This window comes from Manacus vitellinus, unplaced genomic scaffold (assembly GCF_001715985.3).
Source record: "Manacus vitellinus isolate BGI_N305 unplaced genomic scaffold, ASM171598v3 scaffold_9_pilon, whole genome shotgun sequence".
NCBI lineage: Eukaryota > Metazoa > Chordata > Aves > Passeriformes > Pipridae > Manacus > Manacus vitellinus.
This window is the reverse complement of record NW_021940917.1, coordinates 19,932,478-19,947,507: the sequence shown is the minus strand read 5'-3', so window position 1 is coordinate 19,947,507 and position 15,030 is coordinate 19,932,478.

Below are 15,030 nucleotides of genomic sequence, written 5' to 3'. Positions count from 1 at the left end.
ATGAGGTAATCACAGCTTTTTGATCACCCACTGTTATCTCTCAATTTTTATCTCCTATAACTTTTTATTATTTTACAAGATCTATAGAGATTACCTACAGATTTTAAAGTCTGTTCCTTTGATTAAATTAGTGGCAATCAAGTTTTAGTGTCTTCTGTAATACAAGCTTTGGTCTAAATGTTTTTTTGAGGGTTGATGTTCCTTGTGTTTCTACAGAGAATTATAAAAAAAATGTGCTCCATTATTATCTTCAGCCTGGGCATCTGGGGTCTCAGAATTAACATTAATCAGAATTTATGAACCCTGCCATTCAGATGTAAGGTCCTTCTGGGTTTAGCTCTAAAGCACAATTAAATAAAAATCCTTTTATTGTTTTGTAGCTATAGAGTCCCAAGAAAGATGAGTGTGTGTCCTCTACTGGCCAGTAACATTGACAAAATTTGATAAATAAGGTGATAAAGGGTCTGTACCTAGACCCTTTTAGGTTCTAATTTCCACAAGTGTGGTAATTTTTTCCCTGTGTATTTTTGTGAGTTATGATGCAGTATTATTCAGACACTTCAGTTAAGGGTGTTTTAGGAAGTGTGAGTAATACATGCTGTAGAATTTCCATCACAGTTACAGTACACAGTTCTGTAATGTCTTCCTTCCTAGCAAGTACTGCCACTATAAAGAAATGGAAGTATGTAATTTCCCTCAAAGACAAGATCAGTCTTTCTTTAATTTTCTGTGCTGGCCTCATTTAAGCACAACAGATTAAGACATGGAATGTGTGGAAAAGATAAATTATCTGCTCTTTTGGGAACATGAGACTCCCCTTCACTCTAAACTTTCAGTTCCACTTCTAGAGAAAGCTCAATACAATACTGGAAGGGCTCTACAAGCTTTACCAGTCAAATGAATCACAACTTGGGCTTCAAGAGTTAACAAATTCTTGACCAGTTCGCTAATTCCTGCACTAGTTATTTCCATTCACACAACTCCTTAACAGCAAAATCAAACATTTCTCTCTCCAGAGTTAGCATCTGCCAAGCAGCATTTCTCTCACAAAGCCAGTCACAAATCCATCCCAAGGTACCTAAAATAAAACTTGGGTTAGTTCATTGCTTGAATCAGAGGGTTAGGTTAGGTGTGTTTTTGCGTGAAAGTTTTTGTAGCTCCCTTCTTTTCTCTCTTTATCTTCAAAGGTGTTTCTGACACTTCTAAACATTTACATCCTGCAAGGTTGATTCCACCAACCTCACCTGTCTGAAGAAAGAATCTTCCCTTTTCAGAGAATCACAGGATCACAGAATGGTTGGGGTTGGAAGGGATCTCTGGAGATCATATATTCTGAGCCTGCTGCTAAATCAGGTTCCCCTAGAGAAGATTACACAGGATCACATCGGGGGGTTCCGAATATCTCCAAAGAAGGAAACTCCATGGACACTCTGGGCAGCCTATTCCAGTGCTCAATCACCCCCAAAGTAGAGTTTTCCTCATATTTCAGATGGAATTTCTTGAGTTTTAGTTTGTGTCCATTGCCCCTTGTCATATCACTGGGAACAACTAAAAAGAGTCTGGCCCTGTTTTATTCACACCTGCCCTGAAGGTATTTTCATGCAAACATGCAAATTTCCATGTGTTTATGTTTTTCTTCTCACGTAAGTCTGACAAAGGACTTCCCCCTCAGGAAAGGGGATATCATTAAATAACTAAACAATCAAATTAACAGTGGGGGTGAGAGGAATGGCCTTCTCATGTTTTCACAACAAACTCCCTGTTTTCCACACTTCAGTAACAGTTGTCATTGACAACTTCGCCAAAATTTGTTGAAAGAAATATAACACATTAGACTAATATAATAGCCTGTTTTCTTTCACCTTCTGTGCCTAGAGCCCCTTGGTCTGAAAGGCTCTCGAAACTAACAATGATGTCACAGAAACATAAAGGACCAATTCCCCCTTCCCAAGAAACAAAAAAAAAAGAAATACAGGTTTGTGATAGTTGGGTTCAAGGGTTAACCCAGAAAAGCAGTACATCCTCTCACACTGCAGCAACCAAGAGTGAAATTTTTATGAGATAAAAGTAAAGAGAGAGAGAAAAAAATTACATACCAAAACCTCGTATTCAAGCTGAATTTCAGATTTGGAGTCCAGATTCAAAGTCCAAAATCCTGACATGGTTGGAGAAACTTTGACAGAAAAGTCCATTATTTTGGTCTCTCTCATACTACGCTGAAACATGGTGAATTTGCTTTGCAGTATTAAAATCTTAAAGTGCAATTTTATAAATTATAAAACTGAAAGGCAGCAGTAGCGACTGGATGCTCACTGAAAACCTGTCATTCACGTAAGGCACAGTTGGTCCAGTTCAAGCATTAACAGAAATAATCTGAATGTCCTGACGCAGCCCAAGAAATTATGGAAATTTTTCATACAGGTGGGTTCTGCAAAGATAAAATTACATGTGTTCAGCCATAACCTTTTTTAAAAGAGGAGACTGGACAGAGGCTGCTAATTAATTTTTTTTTTCTTTTAAATGAGAAATGGTTTTGTAGTATGGGGATAATTGCTGCTTCAGAACTCTGACGGGGAGTTTGCCAGCTCCAGGCATCACTTATAATTGTAGTAATTTATAGCATTACAAGCCCATATCCTTCTCTAAGGATAAAAAAGAAATGCAAGGACAGAGGTAAAATGCATGACATGGGAAAGAGTGGGAACAGTCATTTCACAGCACTTAATTTACATGACATCAGAAAAGTATAGGGCTTAATTTAGTGGACAAAAAGTAATACTCCAGTGAGCAGTTTTAAGCATGTATCCTTGTGCTTCTAAGCACGTCTCTTATCCATACTGAAAATGTTAGGTTTTGCATCTTGCTTGTACACTAGAAATAGTAAAACAAGGCATTTTGCATTTCAGACTGATTGGTAACACACTTCCTCTTACAAGACCACCTTCACTTCCATGCTTTACTTATGCTATTGGGAAAAAACCAAAACCACTGCTTACCTAAACTCAGGGAAAACAATGGGGAACTCTTTCTTGATCTCCATCTCTTCCATGTTCTCTTGCAAGTGTGAAAGAAGGGAACTTCCAAAGTCATTCTTCCTGAGAGAAGATAAATGGAAAGATTCCCCCATGATGTTTGATGGTAATTCCCAATAGTATTCCCTAAACAAGTTAAATCATTTAAAACATCTAAGGCAAAGAAATATCACATCAATCTTTAAGGTCAAATCTATGACTTTCTTTCTTGTCAGGAGTCTGCTTTTAAAGCAGTTTTGTGGTTTAAGAAGGACATGCGGCAAAGCACCTGAAATTGTGATCTTCAGCTCATAATCAGTCTTAGTACAATAACAAAATAAAAAAAAAAAAAAAAGGTTAAACAGACAATTACTGTTGTCAAGCCTTTATTTCCCTTATAAATAAAATGTATTTCCTTTGCTCCAATTCTCAGCCTCTCCCTGGTCCAATCGAAGTTCCTTGAACATATTTAGACCACCCAGTCCAACTCATTAATTCTTTCAGGGGCGTGTGGTGAGAAACTTGCTATGTGGGAGGAAAAAAGGAGAGGTGGGATAGGAAAGAGAAAGTGCAGTGGACAGACATCATTGCAGGAACATGTGAACATGTCTCACATAGCTGGAGAAACAAATTCATAATCAGCTTGCAAATTTTAAAGCAATTATTGCTTGTGAAACCAATAATAGCAAAAAAAAAAAATTGTATCAACTCCTTGTTCCAAAGCAAGGGTACATAAAATTTAGTTGTAGGGTATGAAATTATCTCTGCCTTTTACACACACTATAATTGCAAGACAACACATTATTTCTCAAATAGTATAAAATATACCTCATGACACTGTAATCTCAAATAGCCTATGTTTTTCTCTGGGCACTACTACATGCAATCTGGACTTGGAGCCCATTAAAGTAGTTCAGACAAAAGGTACACTGCAAATGATTCTTACACAACATAAAGTAAAGTAAAATAACAGGAGTAGTATTGGAAATGTTTTGATATATGCACAGTTTTGAGGCTCATTTAAACTACAAGTCGCTTAACTGCCTATTGCACTTAAGAAATGTTGTGCTGCTTGGTGACAGGGAATAGTTTGCTAAGTGTACACTCTAAATTACTGGGTTATATAGAATAGCAACTTTATCACAAACAGAGAGAGTTTCTGTGCTCTACTGAAATTCATTTAGCGAAGTAAATGAGGGAGGCCACCAGTAACCCCCCCTAATTCCTACGCTCTCCTTAAGCTTTCCCGGGCTCAGGTTAGACCAGCCTCTCGTGTGAAATAAGAGCCTCTGGCTAACCAGGTTTGCTGCACTACTAATCATCTAAAACTTCAGTGTCTACTCCACATTCATCACCTGGGCCCTAGTAAATCTGGGCCCTGCACTCCAGCAGGCAATTTATCCAATTTTAAAATGGGATCTCTAAAAGAGATGCCATGAGCTATGTTCAGAGGGGGTCTGACTTACTCCACGGACTGAAGAGGGAGTTGGGACAACTTCATGTGATAAGAAGCCCTGTTTTCACCCTGATTAAGGTGACACTGATACCATCTTAAATGATCCACTAGCACTTGCCTGTCTGTCATAAATCTCTAGGGAGCCATTGCAACACCACCACCCACCAGAGTTTTCCAGCCAGACAGCTGGCACTGGGCTTATATCTCTGCACAGATTAAGCAGCACTACCTGTGAAAAATGTCACTCTGCCATTCCATATGCACAGAGAAAAATTAATTCTACTGGAATACACTGAGTGACATCAGGGCACTAACAATGGCAGAAAAGAATTCAAACAATAATCATGCAAAGGGAACGTAGTTAAATTCTCCATGAATGTGGCTCATCTGATCCAGCCCTCATACATGGCATGCTTTCAGCACAAAAATCCTTCATTCAGTTTTCTGACAATCTCCACAAAATACACACATTGGGCATCATACACCTTCTACACACATACATCTTCAGCTTTGTGAAAATACTGAGGTGTCTGCCCTCACTACCCACAATATGAGCTACCTTTCAAGCTGTGACAAAATGTTCCCAAACAGTGCCTATTCTTCAAAGGTTATAGTTCTTCTTACAACTTTTTTTCTCTTTGATGTGCACTGTGTTTTCAAGCATTCTTCTCCTTCACAAGTCCAAAGACTCAAAGGGTCAGCCTGAGATCCACGTGTTGTCTCACTGCATGGTGTCCAATAACAGTGTGAATGGCTGAATCCTGTCTCAAATATCTCCAAGGATTGTATAATCTGTGAAGTTTTCATTCAGGTGGTCTGCCTAACTCTTTTTCTTACTCCAGTTTGTCTCGATTTTTAATTTAACTTTAAATATTATCACAGTATTTTAGCCTTCTTATTCTTTTTCTCAGCAGCCAGTAACCCTATGTGAATTTCTACTTTGTACAAATTTCTGCTCAGTTGTTCCATCTATAAATTAATAAAGTGTTCCTACTGTAGTATTTCCATTGGCAATTCAAAATTAGTTATTCCAGCATTACCAGGCATATTACTCCAAGATGTCCATCACAAGCTAACTATGGTATTATTTGTTATCATTACTATGTTATCACTTGTTGTCATAGCTATGTTATCTACTTGTACTTGTTGCAAATTCATACTTATAACAGCTCTCAAATACCACTTGCAGTATGTTCTGCAAGATCTAAACATTACAGAAACACAGAATCATAGAATAATCATTTTTATAAACATTCTAGTGCAGCAGGAAATGTGGAGTTTCAAAATTTTATAAATTAACCAGTAGTAAGACTGATTATGCAAGAGAAGAGTTTTAAAATCATTCAGTTCAAGAGCATCAAAGAGCTTAATTTCTCTTGTGTGTTACCTCAGTATTCACATTGTCCATAGGACTTGTGATCCTGGATGCCAACTATTTATAGGGTTCATTGAAATCAGGTGGTTTCTACCACAGAACTGAAACATTTTTTACCCTTCCAGGTTTATACAGCCTACAGTGTGAGGTGAGGGAAACAGATGCTGGCTGGGAACTGTTCTGGTGTAGGCTCAAATTCTGAGCTCATTTTAACTGCAGACCAAGTGCCATCATTGAGGCTTTCACCAACATGTGGAAAATTTGATTGAATCCCCAGTCATTTTGACCATACTTGGAATCTGAAACTGTGAATCTCCTTGTAAACTAATTATCAACTGAGATTTCATTTCATCCTAGCTATTGAGTTTCATATTGCACACACGCAAAAAAAAAAATATTATTTGAGGGAAATCACTTAGCAGATCTCACGATCATGTTTCCTGTCCTCATGTTCATCTTTCCTGCCCAGTGCAATGGGATCAAAAGAACAGAAGTAATGAATCCTTACGTATTGTGGTTGCATTTCTAGCTTCAATAGCTCAACAAAATCAGGAAAGAGAGATTTTTCTGGTAAAACACTGTAGGAGGTGGTAAAAAAAGACAGCCTTGCTTGGTGTCATGAGCCACATCCTATTTCCACACTCCAAGCAAGGAGAAAACAGTATCTCGCAACTGGAAAATGCTCTCCCTCAGAGCTAAGGGAAGATATTTTTGCTGCCTGGATCAGATTAGTCTCCTGATACTTTTCAGTTTGATATGTTGAAACTGTTTTAACATATGGATCTCAATAAAGGTGAAGACACAATCCCCCTGATGTTTTGTAATTTTGTGGTGTAGACTAAAAATGGAATCGGGAAACACTGACGTCGTAATTCTATTTATAACATTGTTTTACATAGGAGATTTTCTGTGCTAAAAATGTAATATTAATTTATATTATACAAGATAAATCTTTACACTGAAGATTTAAACAAGTGACAAGAAGATAGTCAGGGGTCTGTTGTTTTGTAGATATCAGACAAACTCACATTTTCATCTTAACCTGTTACCTACTTTGTTGTCTTAGACTGCCTAGCATATTTCCTACTCCCTTAAATTCATTTAACAAGTGCAATACAAGATAAACACTTACAATAATTGCTTTTTATTTGAGGGGCATAAGCATATTCCTGAAAACCACCTCATGAATCAAATAAATAAACAAATATATAATAATTTAATAAAAAAAATCTATTAACAGGAAAAATCCAGTGTACTCATTTTGTATTAGTTTTTAAAGCTTCTACTTGTGGCTGCATTGTTCCCATTTTACAGTGAATTAATTTAGTCCTAAACCTGGAGAAAGAGTGGAGCACTTACAACTCTCACTCAACAGCTGTGCAAGAAAAATACTTTCCAATGTTTCCCCAGATACCAATGCCAATCACCTCTTAGCTGAAACGAGCCTTGCCTGAAGGCTTCAGGAAGGAATTTGCCCCTGTAAAGGATAAAAATTTTGCCTTAAGAAGAAAAGGATTATCCAGAAACTTAGGATTTAATTTGCACTAAACTGTAATCATTTATTTTTCCCTATCCTGCTGCTTAGTTTGTGGATCCCCCTGCCAACAGATGTTTCCCTCTGGCCAATTTTCCCATCCACAGTGCCATACAATTCCATTAACTGCTTACATCAGTTGTCTTTAGAAGACCATAAAAAGAAAGAGTAAAGCCAACACTAAGGGGAAGAAGAAACACATATTAACTCAATTGTGGGTTATATGAAATTCCTCTCGGTAGGTGAGAAAATAAAAAGATAGATCATCCATTTCCTGACCTCCCAGACTCGTGGTGCTGGAATCCCAGAGATACTTGAGCAGGGTGACTGGCATAAAAGATTTGTCTTCAGCACTTCAGCAGTCCAGCAGTTCATCCACTAAAAGCACATCTACATGTAAATGACAAATTTGAAGTTTATCATATTAAGTGAAAAACACTTCCAGATATACCTTCCAACATTTGGGAATTCCCTGCTCCTGTGCCCTTAGGAGGTGATGTTTCAAAAGTGACCACCACTGAAGGACCACAGCACCTGCAAAAACCAGGGAACCTTACTTACCAATTCCCTGAGCAGTCTGAAGTCTGCTCTCCTCATGTCCAGAGCTGAGATTTGCTGGCACTTTCCCTCCTGCCAACAGAGATTTTAAGCTCAATCTCTTTGTGGTCACTGTGGCCAAGAGGCCACCAATCTCCACTTGGCTCATGAGATGCACTCTGTGGACAAGGAGCAGATCAAGGAGGGCACTTTTCTCAGTCAGTTCCCTTAGAACCTGTTGCGTAATGTTGTCATAAAGTTTTTCAGGAATCTCCTGGCCCAGGTTGTACCAGCTGTGTGATGCTTTCAGTTAATTTCTGACAAGTTGAAATCCCCCATAAGGACAAGGGCAGTTGATTTGGAAGCACCCCTTAGAATTATTCTTCAAAGAATAATTCATTGGTGTCATTGTCCTGGCTGGGAGGTCTAGTGCAGACTCCCATAGTGACATCCACATTATTTTTTTGCCCCTTGATTCTTACCCAGAGGCTCCCAGCTGTGCCATTGCCAGCTGTGAGCTCCATAGATCCTAACCCTTCTGTTACACACAGTGCCACCCCTCCACCTCTTCTGCCCTGCCTGTCCCTCCTGAAGAGCCTGTAACCATCCAACAGGGCACTACAGTCCACACAGACTAGAAAATATTTCTTTGCACTGCAGCTTATTAAAACAAAATTTAATGTATAAACATTGTCCCAAGTGAGTTGCAATGCATGGAGGGCAAACTTACCCACACAGAGGGAAAACCGAACACTAAATTTGAAGTTCTTCTTAAAAACAGTCCTACAATCTCTCTTACCCAATTGAGTAGTGGATATAAAGGATATTTTGATGAGTCAACAACAAAGTGTGGCATATTTACTTCCTTAATTAATATTATTTTGCATATCTGAGTAGTAGTTTTACAAGGTAGAAAAGAGTTAATTTGCTGTAAAATCTTTTTTGTCGCCAAATCATGACCTTTCCTTGTGAAAAAGATTTTTTGTAGTGCTGCAATTTTTTTTGCACAATTTTTTTGTAGTGCTGCAGCAAGGGCTGTCAGTTCAGACCAAAAAAACTTCTGCTCTTTTACAGGGTCTGTGAGACTTCTCAGGTCTGATTTGCAAACTACACGTGTGTTTGAGGATTTCTTTATCCCACTACGACCATGGCATTACTGGGTTAAACACATTGATTAAATATATCCTGAACCTCCTAGCACATGGAATGACTGATGGATGCTCACAGCAAAGAAGAAAGTGAGGTTTTCATGTCTGGGTAGATTTCAAAAGGATGGTGGTTCAGTTTGAATCTTTCATATTTCTGGCTACCAGAAGTGACACAAATGCATCTTGTAGTGAAAGAAAATTCTCTGCTACGGGAAAGGTACAAGCTTCAAAAATCTGGTCTTCTAAAAACTTTTACTCTAGAAAAAAGATCTCTGTTTGAGTCATAGTATTACAATAACTGCTATTAGGAAATGTATAGAAAGATTTTTTAACACAGGTGACCAAGATGATATTCCCAAATTCTTATAGATTATCAGATGCAGACTGTAGAGTTCATACTAATAGGTAATTCGGGGAAGTATCTGCAAATCCTTTGGTTACCTCTATATTTTTCTAAATTTCCTTATTGGTTCGAGAGGTCTTGCACTGATTGGGTTAAGGTCCTTGCCATCACTGGTCATACTTAGTGTAACTGATATGTTTCCAAAATGTCTGGGGCAAGCAGAGCCTCTGCCTATGCACAAACACACGATGTTTCACATGTTTCCAGCGAAAACATGGGGAGACAAACTGTGTTTGGACCCTCCCTGCAGACACAACTTCAAAAACAGCCTAGCAGCACAGTGGTGCTGTCTCAGAGATGCAAACAGGAAGGAGGCCACCTGCTTCTAAATTTTGGGCCATTGTTTTAGCACACTAGTGCCCGCACCAAGTCCGGATTCCTAATTCTGGAATTTGAGGCATCGTTTCTGCGCTGCAGGTGTAACAGCACCAAAAAAAAAAAAAAAAAAAAAAGTTTTTGAAAAGGAACTCGTGAATATCATAAACAATTAATGCTATTGACACCACAGATGTGCACACTGCTGGCAACGAGGAGGCTGGAATGGCCTCTGGCTGGGACGGCGGCAGGAGCTGCTGGCAGACAACATACCAGCTGACAGGTTTTAGTTGCTACAGTGCCTGGAGACCTCGCCATGTGGTGCCTCACTGTTCATTGCCTTGCTGATGGTATTTCATTTGTTTACTAAGGTCCACTTTCTCTTATTTGTCTCCTGCTGCCTAGCCCACTTTATACCCTGGAGAGGCCTGTGCACAGCACTTCCCTGGAAGCGTCCAGAGCCAGGTCAAGTGGGACAACCTGGTCTAGTGGGAGGTGTCAGAAGGGTTGGAACTAGATGATCTTTAAGGTCCCTTCCCACACAAGCCATTCTATGATTTAATGATTCTCATAGCACCCAAAAGCAAGAACCTACTTGAATGTCAAGAGGAAGTCCCCACAATGGCCTGATCCATGGCCGGGGGGGCCCTGGACCAAAACCCTCCCCAGTTCCAGGAACAAGGAGCCAAACACAAAGAAAACTGATGATGAAGCCTAGATTTTTTAGTTTTCCCTAGTTTCTGGTGCACCAGTGTGCTTGGAAAGTTTTGCCCAGTATTCACAAAGCTGCAATTACATCAAGCAGCTTTTCCAAAGTGTTTAAGCATTCACCTGCCTGTACAGTAACAGCATAACAGCATAACAGCATGACATAGAGACTGTAAATTAGGACACTTATTTATTTTCAGATTTGTAGTCTTCCAGTGTGCATGCGCAGGGGACTCACCTTCCCAACCTTTTTGGCTACCTCATGCCCCATGTAAAGGAGCATCTGAAATGTCCACTGAAGACCTGAAAATTGAATGCAGGCAGCAAAATGCAGGCTGGATGACAACCTAGTTTTTTTTGCTTTCAGCTGGTGGCATACCGTTGTTTTCAAATATACTTTTCAGCGCTGAGTATACTAACATTTACATAAGCAGGAGAGTCAACAGTGAAAGTCATTAGTACCCTCTGCTGGTTTACTTTATAGCAGCAGGGAATATGCACGTCTGTCCTTGGCCTAATGGCTTCAGTGCAAACCATATTCTTAATAGGATGTCTGGCTAATTAAGAGAGATAATTATTCCCCAATAATTTACAAAAAAAAAAAAAAAGAGGTGGAATTATAAAAAGACATTAAAAGCTGGCCACAGTTTTGTTATCTGATATATGAATTACTGAGAACAAAACCCAGCTTGGAGTCTGTTTCAAAGTCACACCAATCCAGCTGGTTGTGCCAGGAGAAAAGCAGACCGCAGTCTCTCTGCTGCTCTAGAGGAATAATGAGCCAAGTCTTTTAAAACTGCCTGCTTTCAAGCCTCTAAAAAAGTGTTTGAGCACTATGATCTTCACGATTTGCCCATTAACTGCCCATTAACTTCTCTTGCTTTCTATAAAAGCCAATCCTGAACACACAGGGATAAGTACAGAGATGCGATAAATAGAGATGTGCAGACAGTAGAGCCTCCAAAGTCACTGCTTGTATTGTAAAAACTGCCTGCTTCCCACTGCCAGCCAGACAACCCACATCAAGCCTTCCAGGTGCTCACGTGTTCCAGCTCCATCCTCACTTCAAGGCCATAAATTAGAGTGGTGCCTTTATTCTGAGGGCCACGGTATCCCATTGTGCCACACCAAGGCACAGAGATACATCTCTGAGTCAGAACTTCACAGTGGGAAATAAAGGACTGAACACAGAGGGGCTAAAAACTAGTGGGAAAGATACTGACAATGAGCATTTTGTGCTTCATCTTCAGAGGCTGGAACATAAACTCTTCCCTCCATACTTTTACTACCAAGGACAAGAAGTGTTTTCCAGCTAACTAAATTACTTCTGGATGGCTTAACATATCTGTGATGATAATCAGGAGGAAAGATTATGTAGCAGCCATCATCCTGTAGCAAGAAATTATGGCCTGTTATGACACTGAGCTCTTTTGAAAGCTTTTGCTTGAGCCTTTAGCTTAGATCAACAAAAGATTAAAGGATTGAGAAGGAATCCAGAAAAACTTTGCAACTCCAAACATCCTTCAGTTTTCACTGAAGGTAGTTAGAGTAGTTCCTTTCTATAGCTGCTTAGAAGGAGATGTGCTAAGAAGAGTAATGAGAATAATGCACTTTATTTTATATCTTTATATCGTACCTGCTGACGTGGTTTAGAGTAACATCATAGGAAATACTAACATGAAACAGCAGTTTCAGCTTGTCAAAATCATTCCATTTCCAGAGCAATGGAGGAAATTTTTTTCTAGAGTTTATTAGAGCAATAGGCTCTAGAAGCCAAGAAACCCATTACAGCCCAAGCAAGGGAAGGTGCCTTCTGTCTTTCTGGTATGCACATTTTACTTCAGAAACAAACCTTCAGCCTGAGTAGACTGTAAATTTATTTCCACTTTATGGTTATGATTGTGTATTATTTACAGTGATGACAGAAGTAGCTAAAGATTCCAAAGTAGGTCAAGACACATGATTCTAGATGCTGGGTAAGCACATTTAATTTAAGGCAAACAGAGAATCCAGTGAGTTCATAATTTGGTGCAAAAACCAGTATCGGTACCTGCTGTTTCAGAAGCATCAGAGGATGCTTGTAGCAAAACTGTGAACTGCACCATAAACTTGGGCTAAACTGTCTCTTAATCAAGAGCTACTCTCCTTGCTTCAAATGGATTTGCATTATCTGGGTAGTATCAGGATAGACAAACACAAAGATGTAAATTTATGTAATGTGTATTTGTCTATTCATATGTCACCCCACAATCTGTGAAACTCAAATCTGCACCAAAAAGCTTTACTTAAGACTAAAAAGAGGAAAAAAGGGAGAACTGCTCATAACTTTAAATAAGAAAATTTTATTTTCTTTTTAATAGAGAGCACATTTTTCATTAGTCTTGCTGTGATGACTTAAGACTTTCCACAGAAATAATTTACATCTTCAAATCAAATTTGATTGTGCAAGCCTACAACTGTATTTCAAATAATTTTGAAGTCCCTCAAAAATAAGCTATTTTCTTTAGGATTTTTTGCACTAGTGTCCTTAGCTCCCTTTATCATCTGCTATGCATGTGATTAAGTGTATTGCTTAGTGGTAAATTAGTGAAAGTGAAGAAATGAGAGAAAGCAGAAATATAAGCACGACAGGAGACAGATTTTGAACTTGTAGCATGAGTTCCAGAAAATAATTTGAATTAGATCTTGTGCAAAAGACTGTGACTGGCAAGACTTTTTGAAAGGAAGTGCTCTCTGACACAGTCCAGTAGATCAGAGCATGAATCTTACCCAACATTTGGCCTGATTAGGATCAGGATCTTGTATAAATTTTCCACACCTCTGGATAGTTCCTGAATTACACAATAAAATGCACTTACTGTTACTCTATTTCCTGATTTCTCTACCTGAGGCCATTTCACTTCACACAGCTGATGAGAATTTCCCAGGAAAATTGGTAGGAAAAGTAGAAGAGATAACACAATTGTTAGAGCACTCACCTAGATAGTCTAACCCACAACTCCATAAAAATATTCATAGAAAATTAAATAACTTCACAGAAGGAGAAACAAAAGCCTGGAGTACCTAATAAGAGTGTGTTGGACTAGGTATCTTCTTCAGATCAGACAATAAAGACACTTTAGAATGTACCCTACTGCATGTCCTAGTCACTAATTTAAAGGAAATGACCTCAGCATCTTTCTTTTCTCATTACATAGGATTGACCCCAGCTTTAGGATAGGGTTTACTGCTGAGCAGTGTTAGATGGTGCTTTCTATTTTAGGCCTAACTATCTAATTAACTGTGGAGAACAGGAATCAGAGTTTTATTCCCCTCCTTGGCATTCTCTCCTGCTTACATAAGACAGTTCTTTGCCCATATAGCTGGATCCACTGAATGTTCTGCTTTGGCATCAAAATCTCCCATCTTTGCTAGAGAAACCATTTACTATTCAAACTAATCCTGATGGTAGAAAAGGCACACGTGAGCTGCTGCAATATTTGACTATAATAAAGAATTGCCCAGGGATTGGGAATTGTGTCTAAATAACATGTAAAGACTGAAAGATCCTAACGTCAATGTCACAACACTTCAAACAAACAGTTTAATTCCTGAGCACATTTAGTTGGAAAATATTTGTGTGTCAGATATGTCTCAGTACAATATTTAAGAAGTTGATGTAAAATCAAAGCAAGGAAAAGTAAATACCACAGCAGACAGTATTTTTGAGTAGCTTTGCCCAAATGAAGCAGCTGCACTCAGCATTGCTAAAAGAGCTGTAATTAACCTTTAATCCAAATTTAATAAAGGCAATAATTTAATTTATATAGCTGTTGGTATGCAAAATATTGTGCAACATCAGTGATTGTGTACTCACTATGATGAGGTGCACATTTAGAATCAGGCTTTTTAGCTACATTCTGCAGAGAAGTACATTTCAGTTTATATCATAATGAGTTCAACGTAGAAATGAAAAAATTCCCACGTGAGGCTACTGTCCAAATTACTTGGTTAAAACTGAAAATTTTGGATTCAGTTATACACCTGCTTGCACATCAGAGTAGGAATTTCACATGCAAAGCTTTCCTGTTTTTGTCATGGTAACAATTTAGGTTCAGCTTGCCTGGGAAAGCAGAGAGTTAGGAAGTGTGTGCAAACCCTTTGATGACAAACTGAGAAATAAATTAAGGGTTCACATACCACACTGGCAGAATAAACCACCCTACAGTTCCAAGGAAAAAAGATCCACATGGCATTACAAAAATTCGAGGTATGTGAATATTCTGACTCAAGCCACTTTTCCTTGGCACAAAAGGCAAATTGCTTGTGGGAGAAGGACAGGGGATGGTATGCAAGAGAATTTGTCAGCTGGCCCTGGGGATACCAAACCAGGTCAGGGGAGCTGCATTCCAAGGTTCAGAAGCAACGATTGTGAGAAGGGCATTTGGCAAGAGGAAATGTTTGAGGCAGAAAATGGAGACGTGAAGAAACATGCAAACACTTTAAATGCCTCTGTTTGACCTGTCCCTGCAATGAGCACAAGGCTTTCAGACAAGAAGTGGTG